Below are 13137 nucleotides of genomic sequence, written 5' to 3'. Positions count from 1 at the left end.
ACCAATTTACAGGAGAAAAATAAAGGTTGAATCAACATTCAGTAATATTCACACCCACCACTTGCAAACAATATGCAAACCCTGTGTTGATTCCTTTCCCTTTGCAGGAATGCTTCTCTGGAATGCATATGGGGGTTATTTTAAAATAAGTGTTCCAACACAAGATTATGAAATGCCTTCTATTTATACCTCATGAGGCTGAGTGTCTCTAGATGTGTTCAGAAAACTCTTTTGCCTTTATTCACATTTATAGAAACTAAATGTAAACATCACCAGGACTAGTATGGAAATAACGCTTTAAATGCTGCTCAATAAAGGAAATGTGCTGGAATTTTAACCCACACAGCCATAGTGGAGTCACTGCAATATTTTTAACCCAGCTACCCATTCCTGATATTAACAGGCAGAATAGACTAAACTGACCCTATTATGGAGCTGAGAGCTAAATAAAATAGTGAACTGGCTTCCCAGAGCTCAGAGGCCTCCTGCTTACCTATTAGATCATACCTTGGATGTTCTGGTTTAGTTTAGGAAGCTATTTCCCTGTCCTCCTCCCCCTTTCCTTTACTAGGTTTTCTGTCTTCCTCTTTTCATTCTTTCTGGTTAACGTGCCACTCTGGAGGCAGATTTTGTTTTCAAACCAGTTGCTACCTCACAATAGCCAGGTAACAAACCACCAGCCTCTTCATGGTTTCCTGCTTATAGCTATTTCAATAGATGAAGGGAGCTAAATGGTTTCAAAAAGCCATCTTGCAATATATATATAAAATTCTATGGATTGTTTTCTGAAAAGGAATTGACATTACCACCAAAGGTCAAGTCAGAAGCTGTGGAAACCACTGGATGCCAAGACTTGATTTAGTTTTCCATTAAAAAAAGTCATTGTTTTAAGACAGGGAAGTGGTGCCTTTTTATTCCCCCCCCCCCCCCCCGAACAAAATTCTTAGCATTCCATCCATGACTCCTTAAACCTATTGAGCAAGTCAGTACAAATCCTTCCAGATAAAAAGGTGATTCTTACTTCCATTCAAGAGTCAACCTGTCTAAGGTGTGCAAGAAAACTCCAGAAAGTAAGCGTCTGTAAATCCGCTCTGAAAACACTGGCTTCCCCAGTGGATTTCAATTGAGCTTGAGGGAATTGCCATTTATCAGTACATCCCCCTTCTCCTGAAATCAGGGGAGGGGAGAAGGGGATTACACTCCAGAATGCCCTGCTATTTGATTCTTGCTTAAAATATTTAGTTTGTGGGTTTCAATAACCCTTTTCTCAGCAGTACATTTCCTCCCCTGGCAGAAGCCCGATCTGCATCAGTGAGCTCCATTAAACAGAATGACAGAGTTCCTTAAACAGCCTAGACTTTGTAACCCCACAATATGGCTTTTCTGCATGGTGTTTACCAGCACTCTGCTGTCTGATGTGGGAAAAAAGTGGCACCATGGTACCAAATACAGAAGCAAAATAGGGCTAAGTCCTACCACCTTCAATGTGCTGAGCCAGTAAACCTAGCAAAGCAAACAAAATGCCTTAAAAGTGCTCTGCTGCTTGATTAAACTTGTGGGACTGGCTTCGGGGTGCACAGACCATTGTGAAATTCCACTACCTTGCTCACAAATCAGAGGGTGCATGCATGCATTTGCCCTGATGGAGGGACTGGCTCCCCCTGCACTGCCCCCGCAACCAACAGGAACTGTTTTTGCGGGGGAAGAGTGGGCATGACTAAGTCCCTCCTCCAAACCACCCAAGTAAAAGTCAGAGAATGAGCGACCTTAACAAGGATCTGGTGGTACTCAATGCAATGACTCAAAAAGTCCCCCCGGGGAAAAAAATCCCTCTAAAAACTTAAACCATTTGATTTCACTTTCCGTTCCAATTGGTTGTGTAGCCAGGGTGCAGGTCTGGCCTCCTCCAGCACACTAATACCCGATGTAGCTGCCTTCACAGGAGGGGTTCTTTTAACAAGTTTATGCAACAACTGGCTAGAAGCTCTTTCAAAGCCCTCCCCCCACACGCGACCTGATTCCCCACATTCCATAAAATATCCCCTCCCTCTCCACTGCCCAACTGGAGACAAGCCCTGGAGTCCACCCACACCCACACCCACACAAATGGTTTCCCTTGCACAAATAGGGACCCCTGAAGGGGCCTTTTGCTTCCAAATCCTCCCTTTTTCTTTCCTCCAGTTTATTTTCCCTCCCTCTCCCCTTTCACTGTTAAAGCCCTGGCTGGTTGAGGAATTTAACAAAAAAAATTGAAGGGTTTGGAATGTATAATCTCTATCTCCAGCCCAAAATTGTCAGCCCCCCTGCCCCTTTGGAGTTCTGCCTTTTGCTGCTTTAAGAGAAACTTCCTAGGGCAGCAAATACTCCATGCATAGAATGAATTGTCTCACCTATGGCATTATTAGGTTTGCACTACCTGAGCCTTCCTGATGAGCCTCTTTGAGGAAACAGCATAGAATGTAACTGAAAGGTATTGCAAAACAAACAAACAAAAAACCAACCCTCCCACCCACAGCAGCCTCCAGTTATTTTCATGCCCAAACCCAGGGGCACTTTCAAGCTAAATTGGAGAACTTGTTCAAGTCATAAACTTCAACTCATCAAACAACAGGCAAGGGGGACAACAAGCAAGGCTGCCATGAATGTGGAGGCGGCCATTTTATACCCTTGTACTCCCCCAGAATCTCACCAAGGCTTGTTTCCATTTACTGCTGGGATTCTCCACCCAGCATGGAGGTGCAATGGGTTTCTTTTCAGAGTCCATCCTAACCCACCCCACCCTGAAAAGGGATCTCTTTATTATTACTCTGAGGTCAATGAGCTGTTACTCTTGTGCTACGAGTTATGTAATCTGGAGGATGGTCATGCCAACAAATGGCACCTTTACAGGTCTCCCAACTTTTGATTAATCCAGTATCAGGGGTGGGTGGCAAATGCAAAATTAAACAGGCCCTACTGTTTCTTCACACACAAAAATGGCAAACATGCCACAATGCACAAAGATGCATTTAAAAAAATCCTAGGAGAAAGGGAGCCAAGGCAGCTCATGTTACCTCCTCTTCAGCATGTGAAACATACCATATCAGCTGCCTGATTTTCTTTTCAGCCACGATCACTTTGCCTTCTGGTTCAAACTGGAAGGCTTAGACCCTTCCCCACCCTCCCACTCCTCTGGTTGTGGAGGGTTGAGAGGCTTTCCTAGCCCCTCACACTAAATATCAGAACTGCACATTTACTATTATTATTAAAGAATTAGAGTGTATTATTGTGGACACTACTTTCCCTGCTCCCTCTGAAGTGGGATTCAAGCCATACCACTTTCTGCCTCCCATGCCTCCCTAACTAGCACGCCCTGGGCTGAGTTTGCATGTGCATTCCAACCCCAACTGCTCTTTCCCATAGGTCTGGGTTCCAATAACACAGCTTCCCTTCTACTTCTTCTGTTCCCCTTCCCCTACCCAGATAATAGCCTTGGGCCCCAGCAAAAAGGTCCTTTCTCCTGCTTTCCCCCCCCCCCCCCTTTCCTTGGCCAACACTGCTTTCTCAGCAGCTGCAAGTGAAAATTCCACATCTGCCTCCAACAATTCAAGTGACAGTTGACAATATACTGTTGTGTAAAGATCAATTCTTAACTCAACTACCAAGTCTGCCTCACCAATGCCTTTCTGGATTCATTCCATTTTTGCTATTCAGGAAACCAGGGCAGGATAATGCCTTTCAAAACCCCTATTATTTACACGCCTGGGTTTTTTTGCTTGTTTTAAGGGAAATGAATTTGCAATTCTTACTGAAATCTAAATACTAATTTCTCTAAAAATCAAATAAGTACAATGGAACCTGGAAAATACAGCATGGAAGAAGCAAGAAATGAAGTAGTATGAGAATAAATACAAAAGCCACTGAATTCCATAGACAGTGAAAACATTCTTCACTTCTTATAACTCTGGTTTAAAACCAGAAGCAAAGAGAGGATCAAAACCCTAGTGGGATTTTTAGTAAAGGTGTTTGTTCTAAAGGAGGACATTTTTGGGGAGTCAGGTTTTAAACATCATAACAGAGGGAGAGCTGCCTATTCAGACACATGAAATAACTACACAAAGTTCCAGCAAAGAGACTGGATGTGCAACAGTAACTGATCGTAATGATGTATTAAGACTGGAACCAAATGCTTTGACAATATTATTGCACTGCTTTATTTGTGCAGACAGTAGTGCAACATTGTCAGAGCCAGCGATACCAGCAGTCACTGTCACATTGTGCACAGCTGTCCCTGCATCCTTTTGTAAGGGACTGTTACATTAGATTGTTGACCACAATAAGGTTTTTATGTTAGCCCCAATAAAACTCTGCATGGCTTAAAGTTTGAGATTGTAATTAGAGAAGGTAAAACAACAAAAATTAGTTAAAAATGAACAGACCACTGTTAAACCTGGCTCCTTAATTCACTCATGTCTTTCACTATGTAACCAGTACAGCAACTCCCAGTACAGTTTAAAGACATTTAAATTCAGCATCCCCAGAAATATTAGTTTCTATAAAGGCAAATTAAGCAGTAAATTAATCTCGTATACACAATTTTAAAACAAGTATTCAATAGGTGCCATCATGAATTTTAGAAGTTCTCCAGACTGAATTGTACTTTTCATGATGGTTGAACAACAGAGACTATAAAACATGGTGTGTACATGTGTGTGTGTGTGTAAGTAAGTAATGGTATAAATACACAGATCTTTAATGTGTTATGGAAAATGTTACAGAATTGCTAAATATCAGTGTGAAGAGATATACACAAAAATACAAAGTGTGTGTTTGTGGGTGTTACAGTCTTTCACAATCTCCTGTCATCTGAAGAAGTGGGCTGTGCCCACGAAAGCTTAGGATACCATCTACATGTTTTGTTAGTCTTTAAGGTGCTACTAGACTATTTGTTGTTTTTTAAGTTTTTCCTGTTAGGGTGTGTCTAGACTACATCTCTCTTTTGACAGAGGGATGTAAATTAGACACTTTGAAATTGCAAATGAAGCCGGGATTTGAGTTTCCCATGCTTCATTTGCATAATCACGTCATGGCGCTCTTTCGAAAAAGCACTATTTCAAAATTGAAGCCACAGTCTAGTTCTTTTGAAAATAGAAGCCTTTTTTGAAAGATCCTGTAAACCTCAAAAAATAAGGTTTACAGGATCTTTCGAAAAAGGGTTTTATTTTCGAAAGATCCCCATCTAAACTGCCAATTTTCTATCAAAAAGCCCCATGTCGAAAAAACCCGCGTCTGCCATTATGCAAATGAAGCGTGGGAAATTTAAATCCTGGCTTATTTGCAATTTCCGAGTGTCTAATTTACATCCCTTTTTCGAGAAAAGGGATGTAGTCTAGACACACCCTTACAGACTAACTCGGCTACCCCCTGAAGCTTTTGAACATATATTTTTGTGTGTGCCACCATACAAAAAATTCCAATATGAACATCACAGAATCTGACACACAAAATAAGAGCATTAAAGTCAGACTTCAAAGGTTCGTGATCACCTTAAACATATTGGAAGAATGTAATAAAAAAAATCCCTCAAATTGTTCTTTTTTCACCCCATGTCGTGTCCACCTTGGAATTTTATAACAATGAACTACTCACAAGTCTCAAAACACTAGTAAACAAAATAGACAGCATGATGCCTTAAACTCACAGAAATGTTTGGAGTAGTCCTGTAGCACCTGAGGGTACATCTACACAGCAGGGCTTAACTCAAAATGAGCTACTACGTCACATAGCTTATTTCGAAATTAGGAGCATCTACGCAGCACTTACTTCGAAATAGAGCACTCTTCCTCCGACTCCAGTCGGAGTAAGAAGTCCCCCAACTTGACAGTATTTCAACATTATTTTGAAATAACTGCCTGCTGTGTAGACATGGACTAAGTTATTTCGAAATAATGTTAGTTATTTTGAAATAATGTTGCTATGTAGATGTACCCAGCACCCTAAACTTGAAATAAGTATCTTATATCGAATCTATTTCTAAATAGCTTATTTTGAAATTTGGCACGCCTACACAGCACCAAATTTCGAAATAACACGCTATTTCGAGCCATCCCTTAACCCTTGTGCAACAAGGTTTACCAGGATGGCAAAATAGCACACCCGTTATTTCAAAAAATATTTCGAAATAACGTGTGGCTTGTGTAGACGCAGGGTAGCTATTTTGGGATACCTCCGGTATCCCGAAATAGCCGTGCAGTGTACGTACCCTTAGAGACTAACAAAAATAGATGTAAGACTTTACAATCTGCAATCTCTCCCCTGATTGAATAACACATTCACATGTATAAAAATCTTATTTCACACATGTGCATAAATATACTGGAATACTGGAATTTTTGGGTTGTTTGCCCATTCTGAAGATGGTGGGCTGTGAAAGGGGATCATGTTTCTGCCAGCCAATGCCCTTTTAATATTGCACTGCTCATCATAATTGCCAGTAGTACAACAGAAAAAGGACTCTGGACAACAGTATATTTCAGGGACTTTCCAATATAAATGACAAATCAGTAACTTCTCAAAGGGATTGCGCCTTCTGTGCATAATTTAGTCTAAAACACATATGTTACAGTCAACAACATGAGTATCTGAAAACAGCCATTCTTCTAAATTAACTTTTTGATATTTCACAACTTTATTTTACATTAAATTCTGCAACTTTTGCTGAAGTTAACTCAACTTCTTAATTTTTTTAAATTTTATAATAAAGGTGTTGTAGTATAAGAAGGGAAAGACCATAGCTGTTTTTCCCTCCCTTACATTTAAGAGAAAACATATTACAAACATATGTATAATTTATATGAAGCTTTATATTAAAAAGACAAGATGTAGGAGCAATGAACAGCTTTTACCATTTTTTCCTCAATTACTACCTGAAAAGTTTGGTACTCGTTAAAAAAGACATTTGATACTATTCCAAAGTATTATGATTAATGTATTTTTAAATGCTAAGATTTTGCTTTCTTTAAACAAATATTTTACTACACATGCCTTATAATAACAGACATCAAGAAGTGTGAGAATTTTGCAAAATCATTCTCTTACATAAAAGTACTGAAACATTGATAGTAAAGAGAAAAATCACAATCATTATAGATTAGACATTGTGAATAATTTTTAGTTAACATTTAAAAATCAACTTATTTAGGTTTAAAACTGTTTATCTTTTGTTTCCTTAAATTACTTCAATTTACAAAAATCAGAAAAACATAACTGCTAGTTAAATAAGGATCATTGACTGGCAAAATAATAAAACTAATACTTTGGTTTCAAACTTTAAACAATACCAAAAAATCTAAACTTCTCATACACTGTAGTCAAATGAAAGTCTCAGAAGGAGCCCTGTTAGTTTGTAACTTAAAAAAAAACAAAACAACAATGGTCCGACCATTTTTTAAAGGTTTTTTTTGTAGTCTAATAAGACTAAGACAAAATAGCAAGTCTATTAAAGTCATGGGGAGTCTTCCTGAGTAAAAAGTATTCGAAGTGAGGTTTACTTTCTAAATCTTAAGGACAGTTAGCAGAAAGCCAACTGGGATGTGAACTGCAAAAACGCCATTTGAATCTGAATCTGTATTTTGTTGCTGAATTATGTTATTTTTATTTTGATTACCGTTGTTGTTTTTCTGCCAAGTGTATTGCTTAACCGAGATACCTGGACTAGTTTGAAGATGTTTAAAGCGGGGTGGGGGGTGGGTGTGTGTGTGTGTGTGTGTGTGTGTGTGTGTGTAAAAAGAATGTGCTTGAACTTTAGGGTTTTTTTTTAAATGGTTTGTATTCTACTCTAGGGGACGAGGTTTCCTTACACAGATCGAAGACCACACACTGGAGCCGTGGTGTCCAACGCTAGCGGCTATTTGGCCGGTTGAGAGTGGCTAGTTTTCTATAGCAGAACTGGCTGAACACCATGGCATTAGAGGGAAGCTGAGTGGAATTGGAGTAAAGTGCAAGAATGCCAAAGATACACTTTCGGCTGCACACCTTGGTTTATTGCAAAAATTGTGGACTATTTAAGCAAAGTATTAGTTTTATGAGATTTAAATATTAAGTCAATATAAATACTGGCCGGAGGTAGCGTGTGACTTATTGCCTCGCTTATTTTGTTGTGTGTGGGGGGGGGAGGGGGGGTGAATTTTCAACAAATGATGCCTCAGCATTTTTTTCAAAGTTAAACATCAGAATCGTTTTCTCCAGGCTAACCCAAAGCTTTACAGCACAATACAAGCTAGCAACAGAGAAGAAAACCTCCCCTGAAACACAATACTCAGCGATTAACTGTGTCTGTGTGCAGAAAGGGGGAGGCGAGGGAATGGAGTCTACTCTGGCAAAAAGGATTTGATTCGTGGGATCACACTCAATTTCTCAAATGTTTGCATAGGTGAAATGTTTTGGGGGAGGGAGAGAATTAGCTCACCACTCTAGTTTAATTTTTCAGATTAGCCTTCCCGAAAACGTTTCTCACAACACATCTCCCAGCCTCACATAAAATAGATACCCTCTTTCTAATGTTTAGGTGATAATGGGAATCCAGTATATGTTCTAGTCCTTCCAATTGGAAACTTTATTTCCATTTCCTTGCCTTTTAAACAGCTGAGTAAACTTTAACCCTTTGTATTTACTGCAGCGTAAACAAACAAGTCACCATCCACAACAAGAAATAACTTCTGAAATCTACACACACAACAGCGAGAACGTCTACTCTAAGCATTGCGCGCGCGCGCGCACACACACACACACACACACACACACACACTGCCCGTTTCCAATGGCCATAGGGTGTGAAAATGCTCCTGCTCCTTAATGAGCGGAACCAGCACACTCGAGAGCGTAAGGCAGAACGCTGGTGTGGCACAGAGGGCCAGGATTCCAAATCTCGAAGGAAAGAAGTGAGAAAGGGAGGGGAGGGGTACGCCCCTTTACACCGCCTTCCTCTACTCCAGCCCTCACGCGTATCCTCCAGCCTGGATTCTCTTTACAACAAGCCGGTTTAAGAGAAGAACCGAATCCCCCCGCTTAGCAGCTGTGAGTGGGAACCCCAGGCCTGCCCCGCTGCTGCCTAGCACACACTCACGCCCCGCTTCTTTCTCGCTCCCATGGCAGCAGCTGAAAAGCACGTTCCTGGCCCTAGGAGCGACATTCTGAGCGCACCCAATTTAACCCGATTTAAAGCCTTTTGCATCCCCTCCGCATCCTCCCTTTTAGCCCTAAGCTCCCGCCATTTCCGCCCAATCACCCGGATGCTACTCACTAACAGCAGGAGAGGGAGAGAGAACCCCCAAATTCCATGAATGGTACCTGGCCAAGAGAGGGACAGATCGTCGCACCAAGAAGAAAAAAAGTCAAAAGAAGAGCAAAAGAGGTAGCAAGAACTGTCCAGCTCCCCTCCCCCCATCTCCTGGGGTCTTGGCTCCATGGTCCTGGGCAAAGCTGGCCGTATTTCAGCTTCAGTTTCTAATCAATAAAAACCTGGGAAAATCCTCCAGTACAAACCTCATGGCCTTCTAGCTCCAGCCTCCATCTTTAACTAGTTGACATTCAGCTCCTGCCTGACCAATTCCTCATTAGCATACTCCCAGCCTATTGGCCCATCCTTGCGCTAGTCTTTGCCACCGCCTCTCCCATTGGCTCCCGGGGAGGATATTTAAAAATATTATCTTCTTTCCCATTGGCATCCTGGCGCTTACGTCACGACATGCGCTTTATTTTAACAATGAATGCACAAACACATTCTTCCATTGACAATTTTTTTCCTGTACTTTGCCCGCCTTTTCTCCAACTACATTTTCATTGATTTTTTTTCAACTGAGGAGGTCCTGGTTGTAAACAAATAAATCAAAGGCGAACTGAGGGGAAACCTGAAAAATATTATTTTCCCTCTCTCTTTTGTTTGGTAGTGGCGGTGTTGGGAAGACAAACTGATCCCCATTTGGTTCCTCAGTGAGAGGTGTGGTCATTGTTTTTCTGCTTTGCCTAAGACGTTGTAACTAATTTATACATTTTTTGTTTTTAAATCTAGACCTGCTTCCTAGTAGCAGAAAACTTTAGTATGCACTTTTTTCAAACACATTTACTATATTGTTTGTATTTATTTCTTAGCTTTTTACTCATTACTGGGGTGGGGGGGAACTTTGTATATGCCTCTAATAAGAGTCTCTTTTTCCTCCCTCTCCTTGTATCAAACTAGTAAGTTACAAAGTGGATTGCTATGTTTTTTCACACTCTCAGTGTACTGGATATACACTTAACATGGGACCAAACAAAACAAGGGATTTAATTGTTAGTGACTATTACACACCACTCTGCTCAACTGAGGAAGTAGGTTTTGCCCATGAACGCTCATTATATATGTCTCTAAGGGTGTGTCTACACAGCAAAGTTATTTTGGAATAATGGCCATTATTCCCAAATAACTATGCGAGCATCTACACAGCAATTCCGTTGTTTTGAAATTATTTCAAAATAACAGACAGCTCATTCCAACTTCTGTAAACCTCATTCTATAAAGAATAACACCTATTCCAAAATAGCTATTTGGAAATAAGGCGTGTGTAGATGCTCCACTGCTGCTATTTCGAAATAGCTCCTCACCAGGGCCATTCTAAGTTACTCCTCCTGGGGCTCTAAATCAAGATAGCACATCTACATTAGGGAAGCCTGCCTCGGACTCATTTTGAGGCTTCCCTGTAGTGTGCACATTCTATTTTGAAATAAGCGATTTCGCAATAACTATTCTGGAATAGCTTATTCCAAAATAACTGTGCAATGTAGACATAGCCTAAGGGTACGTCTACACAGCAGGGCTAAAATCAAATTAAGCTACGCAACTTCAGCTACGTCAATTGCATAGCTGAAGTCGAAATAGCTTAATTCAGCTTTTGGTGCTGTCTACACAGCAGGAAGTAGATGGAAGAACACTCTTCCTTCGACTTCCCTTACTACTCATGAAATGAGGGTTACCATGAGTCAAAGTATGAAGTCCTCCAGCTCAACATTATTTTGAAATACAGGCAGTCCCCGACTTACGCGGCTCCGACTTACGTCGGATCCACACTTACAAACGGGACTTTTCTCGCCCCGGAGCTCACGGGCGGCGGGTCGCCACCCGTGTCCTCCGGGGCGAGAAAAGCTTCTCCCGGTCTCCCTGGTCTGCTGGGGGGGTCCAGCAAAGACGCTGGACCCCCCCCAGCAGACCAGGGACACCCGAGAAAAGCCACCCAGGCAGCGGGACTCCCGCCACCTGGGCGGCTTTGCTCCTGTCCCCCTGGTCTGCTGGGGGGGTCCAGCAAAGCCACTGGAGCCCCCCAGCAGACCAGGGGGACAGGAGCAAAGCCGCGGAGCACGCCCGCAGGGGGACAGCCCGGGTGCGCTTGGGCTGTCCCGCTGTGGGCGTGCTCCGTGGCTTTGCTCCTGTCCCCCTGGTCTGCTGGGGGGGGGGGGGGGTGTGCAGCTAGTGCCCCCCCCCCCAGCAGACCAGGCTTTTCTTGCCTACCCCTGGGGTAGAGCAGCTGGAGGCTGCCGGGTTGGTCCCACAGGGCCGCTCCGGACCAACCCGGCAGCACCCCAGCTGCTCTGCCCCAGGCGTCCTGATTCAGCCGCTGCTGGTCAGTTTCAGCAGCGGCTGAATCAGGACGCCTGGGGCAGAGCAGCTGGGGTGCTGCTGGGTTGCTCCAGTAGCACCAAGGAGCCGCGCTACTGGAGCAACCCAGCAGCACCCCAGCTGCTCTGCCCCAGGCGTCCCCAAGTCAGCCACTGCTGAAACTGACCAGCGGCTGACTACAGGAAGCCCGAGGCAGAGTTGCTCTGCCCCAGGCTTCCTGGAATCAGCCGCTGATCAGTTTCAGCAGCAGCTGACTTGGGGATGCCTGGGGTTCTTAAGTTGAATCTGTATGTAAGTCAGAACTGGCATCCAGATTCAGCCGCAGTTGAAACTGATCAGTTTCAGCAGCGGCTGACGCCAGTTCCGACTTACATACAAATTCAACTTAAGAACAAACCTACAGTCCCTATCTTGTACGTAACCCGGGGACTGCCTGTAAAGGCTTGTAGTGTAGACACGCACTATGTTATTTCGCAATAACATCAGTTATTCCGAAATAATGCTGCTGTGTAGACATAGCCTAAGGTGCTACAGGACTACTCATTGTTTCTTTAAAGTTACAGACTAACATGGCTACCCCTCTGAGACTTTATTACACACCAGATCATTTCAGTACACTTTCATGACAAGAACTTTTGCTTTTGCAAACTACATATGATGCAACATAGTTGAGAACAATTTATATCAAAGTTTGAGAGGCTGAGGGGAAAGTAGTCTCATATTTTTTTGCAAATCCTGAAACACCTGAATCATTTAAAATGTATTACCAAGGATGGTGAAGTGTTTGTAATACAGAAATATCTTGGTAATTTGTTAAAGGCTACTTGGAATATTATTAACTAACAAAACACTTTTGTTCAATTGTTTCATCCTTTAAAGTAAATAGTGACCTTGTGCAAACAGTAATTCAACAAATCATTTCACTATATGTTTGTTCAATGAAAATATTTTGTTTCAGACTGGAAGGAGACAATTTAACTGCAAAAGAATCTTTAGGTAAATATTAAGGAATAAAAAATGGTCTTTAAAAGTTACTCTTATTTGTTGAGATTGAGATTGTATCACATGAATGAGGGATTCTGTGTTTGCATAAATTAGAATTCTCCCTAGAATGTTTAATAGTTCTATACAAAAAAATTTTTTTTTCATTTAACTGCCCTTACTCAAACTGCACCCAAAATCTATCTTCTGTGTGTGAACTACAAATATATTTAAAAACTGTGAATACTAACTAAGCTTTTAAAAACTAAACTTTAATTGTATGTTTTCTTGAGCTGATTTAAAAAAAAACAGAACTATGAAAAAACTCCACAAGTACTGATACAGTTGTGTACATGCTGGATTTTGATGAAACTGGGTGGGAACCAGGAGTACTGGCAGATTTTTTATAGTGCGGGTGCTGCTGATGAAAAAGATAGAAACTAAGTACTTGGTGTTTGTTACTACTACTTCAGGGCAGAGGGTATGGCAGCACCCCCAGTGCCCCTACTTCTAACACCACTGGTGGA

The sequence above is a fragment of the Pelodiscus sinensis genome, chromosome 15 (genome assembly GCF_049634645.1).
Source record: "Pelodiscus sinensis isolate JC-2024 chromosome 15, ASM4963464v1, whole genome shotgun sequence".
NCBI lineage: Eukaryota > Metazoa > Chordata > Testudines > Trionychidae > Pelodiscus > Pelodiscus sinensis.
Note: the sequence above shows the minus strand (reverse complement) of the source record.